The sequence below is a fragment of the Danio rerio genome, chromosome 14, assembly GCF_049306965.1.
Source record: "Danio rerio strain Tuebingen ecotype United States chromosome 14, GRCz12tu, whole genome shotgun sequence".
NCBI lineage: Eukaryota > Metazoa > Chordata > Actinopteri > Cypriniformes > Danionidae > Danio > Danio rerio.
Genome location: NC_133189.1, coordinates 27,410,001 through 27,423,590, shown reverse-complemented (window position 1 = coordinate 27,423,590; position 13,590 = coordinate 27,410,001). Strand labels below are relative to the sequence as shown.

At 36.7% G+C, this 13,590-nt stretch overlaps 2 protein-coding genes across 18 annotated transcripts in view; both read right to left on the bottom strand.

The window, feature by feature from the left end:
• Nucleotides 1-13,590, bottom strand: part of atp7a (ATPase copper transporting alpha) — an 813,847-nt gene that overhangs the window by 77,032 nt on the left and 723,225 nt on the right. The window lies entirely within an intron of this gene.
• enox2 (ecto-NOX disulfide-thiol exchanger 2) overlaps nucleotides 1-13,590 on the bottom strand; it is a 403,527-nt gene that overhangs the window by 347,614 nt on the left and 42,323 nt on the right. The window lies entirely within an intron of this gene.

The following is a 13,590-nucleotide window of genomic DNA, read 5'->3' as shown; positions in this document are numbered from 1 at the left end:
GGAATATGAAAACATTTAACTCATCTCCACAACATTTCCTAGAGTCACTTATACAGCATTATAACTCAACTCTCATCATAAACTATCGTATTGTGCACATACAATCAATTGTCTTCACAAAATACAGAATAAAAGACTGGTTTTACAGAATGCTATTCTCAAAGTATTATGTATAATCACAAGAATGATGAACCAAGCATCGCAATGCATATATAAACCAGAAAGTGTCCTTTAGATCAATTTAGCTCGATTTATTAACACTAGAACTACCAAGGTGATCATTTTGACCATCTTGAATGTTTACCATTTCCTAACTATATAATATTATTTCCGGGAGACAGAAAATTCCGGGAGTTTCCCGGAGACAGAACAAAATAGTAGATGGGTCTGGAATACAGAATGCTCATGGGAAAAATGGGATTGTTGGCAGGTATGGGCTGTACGGTGGCGCAGTGAGTAGCACATTCGCCTCACAGCAAGAAGGTCGCTGGTCGAGCCCCAGCTGGGTCAGATGGCATTTCTGTGGAGTTTGCGCGTTCTCCCCGTGTTTGCATGGGTTTCCTTCGGGTGTTTCGGTTTTTCCCACAGTCCAAAGACATGTGGTTTAGGTGAATTGGGTAAGCTAAATTGCCTGTAGTGTATGTTAATGAGTGTGTATGGAAGTTTCCCAATGATGGGTTGCAGCTGGAAGGGCATCCTCTGTGTAAAACATATGCTCGATAAGTTGGCGGTTCATTCCACTATGTGATGACCCCAGAATAATAAAGGAACTAAGCCAAGAAGAAAATTAATGAATGAATTTTGGACCAGTGACCATTTTTTTATTCTTTAGACACCATAATTTTCTCCTAGGGTTGTAACAATATACCGGTATGACGGTTTACCACGATTTGAACGTGCACGATTATCATACCATGAACAATTGCATATCAACGGTTTTAACCCTTAAAGACCGAGACAGCCGCCCGCGGCTAAAAATAAGTATTGCTCTTAAATGTTTAATAACTTTTGATCCGCTGATCCGATTCATACAATTCAAAGATTGGCATAAAGAAGAGAATCTCAGCTTTCCAGTGCTGTATCACATAACATTCAGAGACTTTCAGAGGCTCCGGAATCAGTGCGGTTACGTCATCAACATTTGACAACGCTGATTTGACCAAGAAACGCTCGTCACTGTGTCTCCGGACAAATCAGACATGATACATTGATGCATTGTCCCTCCTCCATGCCCAGATTGGTTCAAACTCGCTATATCACAACCAATAAGCATAGGTTTCGCTTTTGTTTGTGGACCAAGCTTTTTGAACAACACAGTATGAGAGAAAGGCATACACTTATGCGCGGCTAAATAAAACGCAAAAAAAAAAGTTTTGCATGAAATAATTCTCATACTAAGTACTTTTGCATGCACAGCAGCACAGAAACATGACAAAACAGTGACACAGCAAAGACGAACTGCTGCTCTTGCTGTTTTAAAAAGACACAAATGAAGATGCAGCTGTTTGTCTGCATTGCAGACAACCATATCCAAATCCATATCGATAGAAAACCATATCCATGCTGGCACATAAAACCTAAGGATGTTCCATATTGAATCTAGTTTCGTTATGTAACTATTTAGAGTATAGTAAATATTTATATCTATTTACTGAGGATTTGCACCATGTTTATTTGGACTTTATTTGGACTTTGACACATTATTTATTATTTTCTTATTTTTATTTGTTCATTGTAAGTGGTGTTGTTTATAGTAACTAAAAATATATTATTTGGAAAAAGTCACATTTGCTTCACTGTTCTATTATTTTGTAACATTTGTAACATACCGTATACCGCGAAACCGTCAAACCGTGGTATTGTTTTAGACGATTATCATACCGTGAAAAATTCATACCGTTACAACCCTATTTTCTCCTAAGAAATAAAACAATGTGCTAATCTCTTCCCTTTCCAATAATCAAGTAACATACAAGCAGTTTCTCTTGACCAAATCAATGATCACATGTTGTGGATGCACACAGCAGTCGCTCTCCTAGCAACCCATCCAGTCAAGCACTGCATGTCAATGTGAGTCACAAGAACAGCTGTTTAAAGTATGCAGCTCGTCCATTTGTGTAAAAGAGAGAAGTATTCAGAGCATGTTACTAATACCTTACACTTGGGCACTTGTCAGGTCCGCTTCTCTCCCTCCAGCTTTTGGCCCGATACTCTGCTTAATGCCATTTAAGCCTCCGTGACACCCACAAGCACAGTTACACTTTCAGAATTGTTGGTCTAACTCGGGATCAGACAGAGGGCTAATGTTAATCTCAGTAAACAAAGCTGTTTGGCTCTTGACTGACAAGTTTAATTGTAATCCTCTCGGACGCGGTCTGCTATGAAAGAAGCAATCAAACACGCTCTAATTGAAACGGACCAAAACAATCGGGACAGATGGAGGCTGTTGATTATTGATTAAAGCAACAGTGAGGTCATCAGGGTGGTTCAGGTAAGTATTGAAGTTGTGATAAATATGAATATATTAGGGATGCACTGATATTGAAATTAGACTTCTACCGATAACGCTTTAGATTTGAATGCTGATAGTAAATATATTATATACAGCATATAGATAATTTTGTCTGCATGATTGCAAAATTAAAAGGCGAACACATAGTGAACAGCTTATTTTATTTCAAAAATGTAACTTTCAAAGGCTAATTCTACTGCCTGACAATTAAAAAACCATAAATAAAGTAACCAGGTGACTAAACATTAACCAAAGTAAAATAAAACACTGAAATACTAAAACAGTGGTGTGAAATAAGCATGTGAAATGGATCAAACAACAGAAAAAATAAGTTTTTTTTTGCTTAAAAGGTAGCACTTTTTTTATAAGATTGATAATGATAATAAGGAAAAGATGACATTTATCTCCTTTCATCATTATGATCGCATAAATACAGTGCATCGCTAACATAGATATATAAATAAGAAACGTATAAGTGTGAGAAATGTTTTGAGTAAAGTTCATCATTAGCGATGTTTCATCCACTTATTTTTATGCACATTTTGGAAAACATATGTGCATAACTGAGTAGGATAAACTTTTTGTTCCATAAGGAAAGAGGCACATAAACTATGATGGAAATACCAAACAAATTCCAGTATGCACATAAAAAAAAAGTCATGTGATTTTGTTATACAAGATCATGTGATGACAAAATCGTGTGTGAATGAATAAACCAGCAGGTTGAGCACATTATAAACCATCTGAAATGTTGTTTTTGTCATTCTAAAACGCCTTAACCATGTCAGTATTAGTGTTATTATATTATTAATGACCTCCAGAATCAAGAGCATCTGTGCTCTGCATTTCACGCCTTCAAACGCCACCACACGTTCATTGCATGTCGCATTTGTCTTCTGAAGTTCAATATTTAATAAAGAAAATATTCACAAAGAATGTCCTACCGCAGCAAATTCTGTTTTTACTTTTGATATTTGGCGCAAGTTAATCAGGAAGTGACTAATGTAAGAATCAGTTCTTTGGTTTAAATCACGTTTAAACTTTGGGGATTCGAATCAAAGATTCGAACATGATTCACATAGAATTATTTAAAGCTTACACTTAACTTTAGTATTTGTCCAGCAAATAGAACGTTTAGTGTAAAGCAATTCTGTATTATATTATTACGTGGCCAACAATAACAATATAAAAACAGTATCTAATTATTTAATGAGCAAGGTAGCAGTATCTGAAGCTGAGGCATTAACTTATAAAGCACACAACACACCAACACGGATCTTAAAACGAAACAAAAGTTTATTGCTACTCTATAACACAAAGTACTAATCTACGTAAAACAAACAAATGCACATACATACACACACGCACAAGCAGTTTGAGGAGAGTTTTGGCTGAGTGGATTTAACTTCTAGCCTTTGCTAAGTTCTTAGCATTGCAACCTGAGAGAAACCATAAAAGCAGAGAATTTCGCTATTCTTTACTACTTAAACATAATTCACACCAGATTCAGTAATAGGTAAAAACCTTGTTTGTGCTACTTGCGTTCTGATGTAATTTTGGTTTCCTCGACTGGTCCAAAGGGAAATCCCGGCGAAGCTGATTGGTCAGCGTAGCAACTTCAGTGACGTGATGGAATTCCCTTGTCGGTGAAGAGGGGTTTCCTTAGTTGGTTGCTAGGGATACAGATGTTGGACGAAGCGGCGTTCGAAGTCCTTCCTGGGTTCCTGTAGTTATGATGAGTTTCAGAGTTTGGATGTGTTGACCCGATGGCTTGTTGTTGAAGCGGTTGCACAAGCAGATCGGGGGTCAAGCCAGCAGCAAGTGAAGGTCGCGGTCTGCTCCGTGATGTAACGAGGCTTCCGGCGAGGCGATGTAACGGCCACAGCACAAGAAGAGCGACGTCTGGGCAGCGACGGCGGTGACGACTGGCAAAGATGACCGGCAAAAGACAACGATGAAATTCCTTTGTTCAAAGTTTTATAGGCTTTGGTAGAGGCTGGGTCTACACAATGCTTGTCCAATCAGATAAGGTGCAGGGTGGAGTCACACCCCAATTCTGCCCTCTAGGAGGCCGGGTTGACACCTGGTGTGGGTGCTGCTTTGATAGCATAGTGGTTAAAATAAAGTCTTATAACGTCGACACTTTTCATAGTATGGTTTCTTCATATAAACCAATGCATTTGAAATGTTCCTAGCTTTCAATCGATACCAAACATGAAGTATTTCACAACATTCTGTAGATTTCATTTGTCACTGAGGGCTATTACTCAAGAACTATCTATAACAGTTTTGTTAAACACATGGAACAGGTACACACAAAAACCTACAGAAACATAAAGCAAACATACATTACTCAAATAAACACAGTTTTACTGTATGTCCATTAAACTTTGCAAGCGTTTCTGATCGCTTCTGTGTCTGCCTGAGAATGTGTATTCCTTGCAGACGCCAAAGGGCACGCGAACCAAAAGGTACTTCTCAAAAACCGGTTTGGTGGGTTTTTGATTGTAGAGCCTCTTATTGTTTTAAGGTGTAAAGTTAATTAACACGCAACTGTGATGTTGACTGGCTAGTCATCCTGTGGATTGCCTTTTGCTGGGTGCCTGTGAATTGCTTTGAAAATGAAATCAAAGCTCAGACATGTAGGCACCAACCAATCTTTTAAGGATAACATGGTCTATGGCTTGTTCGGTTCTGAAACGATCCGTTGACTCTCTACACTAATTTGTTCTCTTTGTTTAGCTTGTATGCAATAATCCTGTTTTGTTCATAAATTTAATTTGCATCTTTGGATAAAAACATAGCTGTTGTAACACTTATCGGTTGGTGGTATGATCAAAACTCATTATTCTTGTATTATTCTTTAATTTTCTTAATATAAGCTGTAATGGACTCTCATGTAAGTCAGGCATTAGGATTGAGGGGGAGGTTGCAGTTGGCAGAGTCACACAAGTGACTTACTGTTTAACTGAGGGATGTTATTGTACACAGAGTTATTCTGTACTCACATTCACAGTTTTCAGTTGATAATCCAAAACAGTTAACCTAAATCACAGGCTTACGAACACTGCTAGTTCAGCCACTTATTTTATATAATGCTTAAATCGTAAGATCGTTAAAATAAAAATTTAAAAAAACAACGGTTTTATTGGCTTTCAATTTATTTTGGAATAATGATTAGATATACTGTCATAATGTAGTTCCACTCAAACAATTTTTGTTGGTAGAATGTGAAATAATTAAGTTAACTTGATAATTTTTTTACAAATTTAAGTGAATTGAACATAAAACTATTAAATTGTTACCCCAATAATAAGAATTGTGTTGTTTCTGTTCATTTTAAATTAGTAGTTTGAACAAGCAACCAAATAATTTTTTGAGTGTAGTGACACAAATCTATTGTGGGGTGTGTTTCTGAAAACATCGTTAGCTAACTTAGGTTGCAAGTTCCGTCGTTACAAAACGTTTCCCAAATATATGTGTCGTTTACTTATATTTCAATTAATATGGAAAATGAGTGCACGTTTTTACCAAAACTAATATTCCACCCTGTTTAGAGCATCATTATGAACGTTTTACATAATAACTAACGTGGTTCAAATGATGAATCTGTGATAAAACAACTGCGGTTTTGGGAAACACTCCTCACTACATCGTTCTTTTCCCAAACAATGCACAATGATAGTTCAGCCGCAAGGTTGTTCGGGAAACACACCCCTGAGTGGTTGCCAGAATATTTCTATGCATTTCAGCAGGTTTTCCGTATTTATCATTTAAGGTGGGAACCTTCACTGGTCTCACGGTTCAGTTATGACTATTATGCCATCGATTTGGTTCAATTCAATATTTCGGTGCATTGACGATGCCTTTCCATACACAATTTTATATTTTACTTCTCATCACAACAATTCTTGTATTAAAATTAATAAATGTGTTTATATTTAGATATTATTTCTAATACAATTTTTCTCTTTAATGATAGATGCGGTTGAGAAAACTTGCTCTGCAGACAAAAGCTTGTGTCTGTATCCAGAAGTATCTCTGTATCAGCCGAGAGCAGAGAAAACGTTACCTTTTCTCTTCATGAACTCAATCATATTGACTGTCCAGCAAACACACACGCAGTAAAATGTGTAGAGTGTTTGCGTTAAGTAGTTGGAGTGTTTTATGCACTCGCGCTCGCCTCCCTCGTCATAGTAAGCTACCGCAATATAGCACATATAAGATTAATGACATCAGTACGCAATAACTGATATATTGCTGAACCGATACTGAATTGTCAACAATTAATTTTGACACCTCTATTTATCATATATATTTAGCTGATATTAAGTGAGTTACATTCTTAGCCAAATTATGCACATTTTTATCATATTAAAAAAAAATCCCAAAATGATTAGATATAATTTTTTGCATTGTGCGCCCTATTCAAGCACTTTATCACACACCACAGGAAATGTTTTTGAAAGCAACTCTGAAATGTTCTTTCATAGTGCTCCAGGTAATACGACTTGAGGTTATTCAATAGCCAACTTTCTTGAATAATTCTTAGAACTATTTATTTTTAGCCTGAGAGGAAACTGGAGGCTGGTAAACACTGACAGCATGCAATTAAACTGCTTGTTCTCTTCGGCAGAAACATTTTTTGTGTTAATAACAAAAAGTAGCATTACTTGTCATTGACAACTTTTTTTTTATAAATGACCTGCCAGAAAGTGGGACACATACAGCAATGAAATGTGGTCAGAATGAGGGATTGTTCAACACTGCACATTGATTATAAGCAACAGATGAGTGATTAATTGATTTAGATCGCGAGGCGTCTACTTTAATATGCATCTAATTTATGACATGACGCAAATGAGAAATACCCCCAAACTTCAATTGACATTAGGGCTAATTTGTGCAGCATCTGTGACCCTTTTTGAAGTACATTAATAACAGCTATATTTAACACAGTAGATAATTGATGTCTGCGCACTTCCTTATAAAGTGGTTTTAATCAGCAATTTGCATGCTTGACACAGGATTTTATTTCTCGACTCCAAATGGCTACAACACAAAATAGAGCTTGAAGTACAACATAATTAATATGCTGTCTGCATTATAACATACAAACCCACAACACTGCCCTATATAGCCACAAAGGAGCTTTTTTTCATTCAGAATAGCGCTAAGAGGTTGTATTCACACCATGCTGATGAGCATTAAATATAGTAATGTTTGTTTGTGTTTGTGTTGATGGTATATCTGCTGGCAGCAGGAATAATTATTCTGCATACGTTTACAGGACTGTTGAAGGAAAAAAAATCAAATAGAGGAAAGGGATTTGCTTAAAAAGCCCACATACTATACAGATTTATGAATGAATTATGTAAGAAAATGCAATATACGATTACTTAACTCTTTGGATGGTTAAAAAACACTGTATTGTAAGTATACAAAATATTTCAATCCATTATACAGATTTTTATTTATTTTTTCTGATGGAATTGACTTCACTAGTACTGAACACAATACATTAATTTACACAATACATTAGTAATTTGCACTAAGACTGCACAAGTGGTCAAATTTGATACATCACAGCACACAACATGTTTCAACAGTGATGTAGACCACAATTAATTTGATTTATGCTAAAACGAACATTCAGTAACAGACCATTAACTGGAGTAACGGTAAATGTCCAAAGACAACAATCTGTATAAGCGACTGATTTGAAATGGATGTCACTGAAAATAGGTCATATACAATACTGTACATGCAATACGCTTATTTCACGCGGCCGCCATTTTAAAGAACCAAAGCGAGGCTGCGGTGGGAAGAAACCCGGAAGTATCGGACCAGCACTGTAAACATTGCAGCAACATGCTGTGTACTACAAACCTCCAGCTGTTGCCGAGATTTCAAAATGCAGAAATGGTGTAGCCATCACTTTAATATTATTCAGTAAGTTTATTTTAAACAATAAAAGCAATTTAGCATCAAACAAGATCACAATCTCTGTGATACGCTTAAGTGTCCTCCTAGGCTGCAGTTCATGGCACTAGTTAAACACCGTGAGGACGCTTTCCTGCTTCAGCCTATGTAACCCGGTGAGTGATAAAACACTGCAGTCCTCTGTAGCACACCCTCGTGTTGTCTGTAATAGTGTTGTCCTGCTACTGAAGTTTTAAACCCAGCTATTTCCCGATAACATGGAAGCGCTGCTGAGCGCGGATGACTCGACTGATCTTCACGGCTTCTCGCTTCAGTCTTCGTGTATCTGTGTTTGGTTTGCGCTCAGTTTACCGCTCTTCACCCAGTGCAAACACAGACTGGAGTGCGAAGCAGCCGTCAAGATCAGTCGAGTCATCAAGCAGATCGATCGCCTCGTCTGTAATCAACAGTGCCTTAAATGTTAGCATGAAATTGCCGGTTTTTCTTTTAATTCAGTATCGTGACAAGTTTAATATAGTAAAAGAATCAGTTTATTAACTTGAGTTTGATAAATGGCATCTAAAACGTGTGTTTGGGAAAGAAAATGTTAGCTAACTAGTGCCATTTCCCTTAACTTAAGCTGAAAAAGAGCTCTGATATCCCTTTTTACATTAGCCATTCATTCAGAACGGACCTTCGGGTCACCCGGAAGGCAGAGAAATGATAAATTTGTTTCACTTTATCTTCTCTGATAAGATATATAGCCAGTTACAGAACATTCCTATGTGACTCCCAATGATACTTCCAGATTTCTTCCCACCGCAGCCTCGATTTCGCTTTTGAAAATGGCGGCCGCGTGAAATCAGTCAATGTGCTTGCCTTGGATTTTAATTACAGTACGTTGAACTTAAGTGTTCACTAAAGTCATTATATGCATATTTACTAAAGAGCCCTTTCATGGTTTTTTTGAAAATGACCTTACAGGCAGTGTGTAACACAACTCTAAGTGAAGTGAAATATCCAGTTAAGGCTTGAATCTGAAAATGAGCTGTGTTTAATACTACTGATTCACCTATAAAAGAGTTGACTTAGAGTGGTTCAAATGAATCGTCAGGGTAACGAACCTTTAGCCACGTCAGCGTGACCTCAATTCGGAACTCAAGCCCTGCACATTTGTTGCGCGCGCAAAACTAGGAAAATTAAAAACCCCACCCACAAACACTGTAGAAAGAAAAAGAGAAAAATGAACACTGTAGAAGTTACCGGTTGAATCATGTCGTGTGTGAGGGAAAGTTAGTGTTATTTTCACTACCCAAAAATGAGGCCGTGAAGAGTCAGTAGTTGAAGTTTATTTTTGCAAAAATACCTAAGCATTATAGCCCCATCCTTGTGCTGTCTTACCGTCATTTTTCTGACATGTGCTTCAGCAATCTGCATGCTTACAGCGGGAGTTTTGTCTGCTGTTTTTAAAGGAAGGATCAGAAAAGACTATTGATGTATGGGATTTTGTCAGAGCTTGACAGGAATTTTACAGTACACAGTTCATGGACCAGTTCCTTTCTCCATTTCACAAGTGTAAGTAACGCAAGTGTGATTGAAAAGTTTGCCTCCTTGCTTTCTCTAGCATGCAAATGATGTATTTTAATTGTGTTTTATTACTCGTAACAACTTGTACTGTATCTGGTTAACTCTTTACATTCTCATATCGTGTCTAAAACCATGTTGAAAACGTGACACATGACGCTTTGTTTACAGATTTAAATGCATTTGTGAGCTCGCAATCCTCTGCCATTTGTCATTGCTATGGCTATCGGCAGCTGTTGCTATACATGAGGCAGTCAAATTTCAAAATAGTTCAGCTTTTGCCACTGTGTGGATTAATACTAAATGTATGTCATGGTTAAGAATGGAGCAATATGCTGGAGTTTAACTGCATTGCTTTAATGCTCTACTGCATTGGGCTCATACATACACTCTGCACTCTGACTACTTCAAAATTGTCGATAAGCCATGGTGGGCGATTCTCTCAGTTCCGCCCTGAATATAGTCGACCAATCACAGACTGGGTCATCGGACCAATCAGCTCTGATTAGCGTCGCATCGGACCAATCCGCTCTGATTAGCGTCAAACTAAGGAGGGGTTTGGGAACAAATGGATCGTTGAACGAATCATATTGGTGTCGCTGGTATAATTAGATTAAAATAGATGGATATTATAAGACAATGAAAGTGTTTTTTTGACTTTGCATGCATGTCGATAAAGACCCCCAAAACCATAATGCATATTACTGCACAATAGGGGCACTTCAAAAAAAACTAACTGAATAAATAGGCACCAAAGGATTAATGTTACAGTCATATGTTTATGCCTGTATGTTTTGCTTGTGTGCGCTCTCTCTCTCTCTCGCTCTTTCTCGCGCTTTCTCTCTCTCTTGCTTGCTTCCTCCCTCTCTCTCTCTCTGTTTGTCAGTTTTCAGAATCACCCACTCCAGTATCCCATTCATCCATGAAGACGTCAATCTCAATTCCACCCTGTAACGCCATCACCTTTGCTACCAATCAGGACAGGAGCTCAAAGTTTAAAGGGACGCTCGTTCTGCTCTGCTCTGTCTTGCTTGCTTAGTATTTGCTTGCTTTGTGTGTGTGTTTTGGCTTGTTGTTATGTGCTATGATGTTGATGTCAACTTAGAGTTTTGATTTTGATCTAGTTCTTGTGTTGATCGCTGTTACCGTCTTGTATGTGACCATTCCCTGATCTCTGGTGTCAGCACTGCTCTGCTCTGCTCTGGGATTCGAGGAGTTTAGATGTCACGTGACATACACCTCGCATCACACAGTAAAGCCACTGTCTAAACACACTAGTTTAGAAGTGAGCGCCACCCGCTGTAAGTTTTTTTCTGTATTTTTGGTTAGAAGAGTAGTTTTAGTTATAGTGTGAAAACGCTAAAGATGTTTTGTTTGTTTATTTTCTATAAGATAGTTTAGAGCACAGGTGTCAAACTCGGTTCCAAAAGGGCCACAGCTCTGCACAGTTTAGTTCCAACCCTAATTAAACACACCTGATCAAACTAATTGAGTCCTTCAGGCTTATTTGAAACCTACAGGAAAGTGTGTTGGAGTAGGGTTGGAACTAAACTGTGCAGGGCTTCGGCCCTTTTGGAACTGAGTTCCACAGCACATGAACGAGCACATGTCACTCCGCTGCTAGTCCGTTTGCACTGGCTGCCAGTTGCTGCTCGCATCAAATTCAAAGCTCTGATGTTTGCCTACAAAGTGACTTCTGGCCTTGCTCCTTCTTATCTGCTCTCACTTCTGCAGATCTATGTGGCCTCCAGAAACTTGCGTTCTGTGAATGAATGTCGCCTCGTGGTTCCATCCCAAAGATGGAAGAAATCACTTTCGCTCACGCTCACGCTCACGCTCAATCTGCCTAGTTGGTGGAATGAACTCCCTAACTGCATCAGAACAGCAGAGTCACTCGCTACTTTCAAGAAACGACTAAAAACTCAACTATTTAGTCTCCACTTCACTTCCTAATCTGCAATTGCCTCTCTGAATATCACACTAACTGTATCCAAAAAAAAATAAAAAAAATACTAATACTACTAATACTTCCCTTCTTAGACTTTACAGACCTGAAACTTGCCTATAGCACTTATTCATTGTTGCTCTTAGTTGTGTAAATTGCTTCCTTGTCCTCATTTGTAAGTCGCTTTGGATAAAAGCGTCCGCTAAATGACTAAATGTAAATGTAAATGTAAATGAGTTTGACACCTCTGGTTTTGAGGGTAAATATTGGCTAGATTTAGGGTTTTTGTTATATTGCTTTCATTTATTTGGTACCCCTTAATTCTTGCTTCCCCCATCCATAATATACATTAATTGATTTATTTTATTTTGTGAGATCTTGTAAATAATTTTTTTTGCTGTTTGACTTCTTTTCACTTTTGTAAATAAATTCACTTATTTTTGCAGCATTTTGGTTGTCATTTTGCTATTTTGCCACCAACTCGCCACAAAATTATCATATCAAATGTTACCTCTTTAATTGTCGTAACAATTAACAACTCCAATTTTAAACACAATTTATCAAAAAAAAAAAAAAAAAGGTAGGGCATCAAGATTTGAAAGTGCTAAACCTGAAAAGTGTTTATGAAAAGTACTGATAGAGATCACAGACTGTACTGCACCAACACAAACAGTATCAAGTGTATATATTTTTAGAATATCAATATAGTTGGCGTTGCTGTTAACAATGAAGTTCATGCTTTAGTCATAATATTTACCCTTCAAGCTGGCAAATCATTTTATATAATGTTAGGTATTGTTCCGACAACCTGTAATATAACAAGCCAGCAAGCAAGCTTTTAAGATTACAGTTCAAACCAAATGAGTATTTGATTTTTCTCAGAAATCTCATTTCAATTTTCTTTCCAGATTTCAGTAACACCCACGTCCACCTAACAACTTACTAGTTTAGAAATTGAGTTGCCTGTAGTAAAATAAAATGACACTAGGAAAAAGTACTGAACAAAGACAGAAAGGGAGGTGTAAAAAGCTGTATATGCTAAACTATACTATACTTCTATACTACTGTATAGCATATTTTTTCTAGATTTCTATATACATATAAACAGCTTTATATCTATTATTACTCAACATTAAGATGACAAAGTTACACAAATTTAAAAATGATAACTAGCAGCAGCAATATCTTGTCTTTAGTCTTACACATGCTTTAACATATTTAAATGGTAAATATTAATATGAACAAGTTAAAAAACAAAAATGTAAAAAAATAAATATATATATATATATATATATATATATATATACACATATATATATATATATATATATATATATATATATACACACACACATATATATATATATATATATATATATATATATATATATATATATATATATATATATATATATATATATACATATATATATATATATACATATACATATATATATATACATATACATATATATATATATATGTTAAATATATTAAATATATAAGTTAAATGAATAAAAATATATTCTGAACTTGTTCCACTCAGTGAAACGCTCCTGAATCACATTTCAATCTGAAATCTCCCTAACATCAAGGTTATAACACTTTATCCTTCATGCAAGTATCA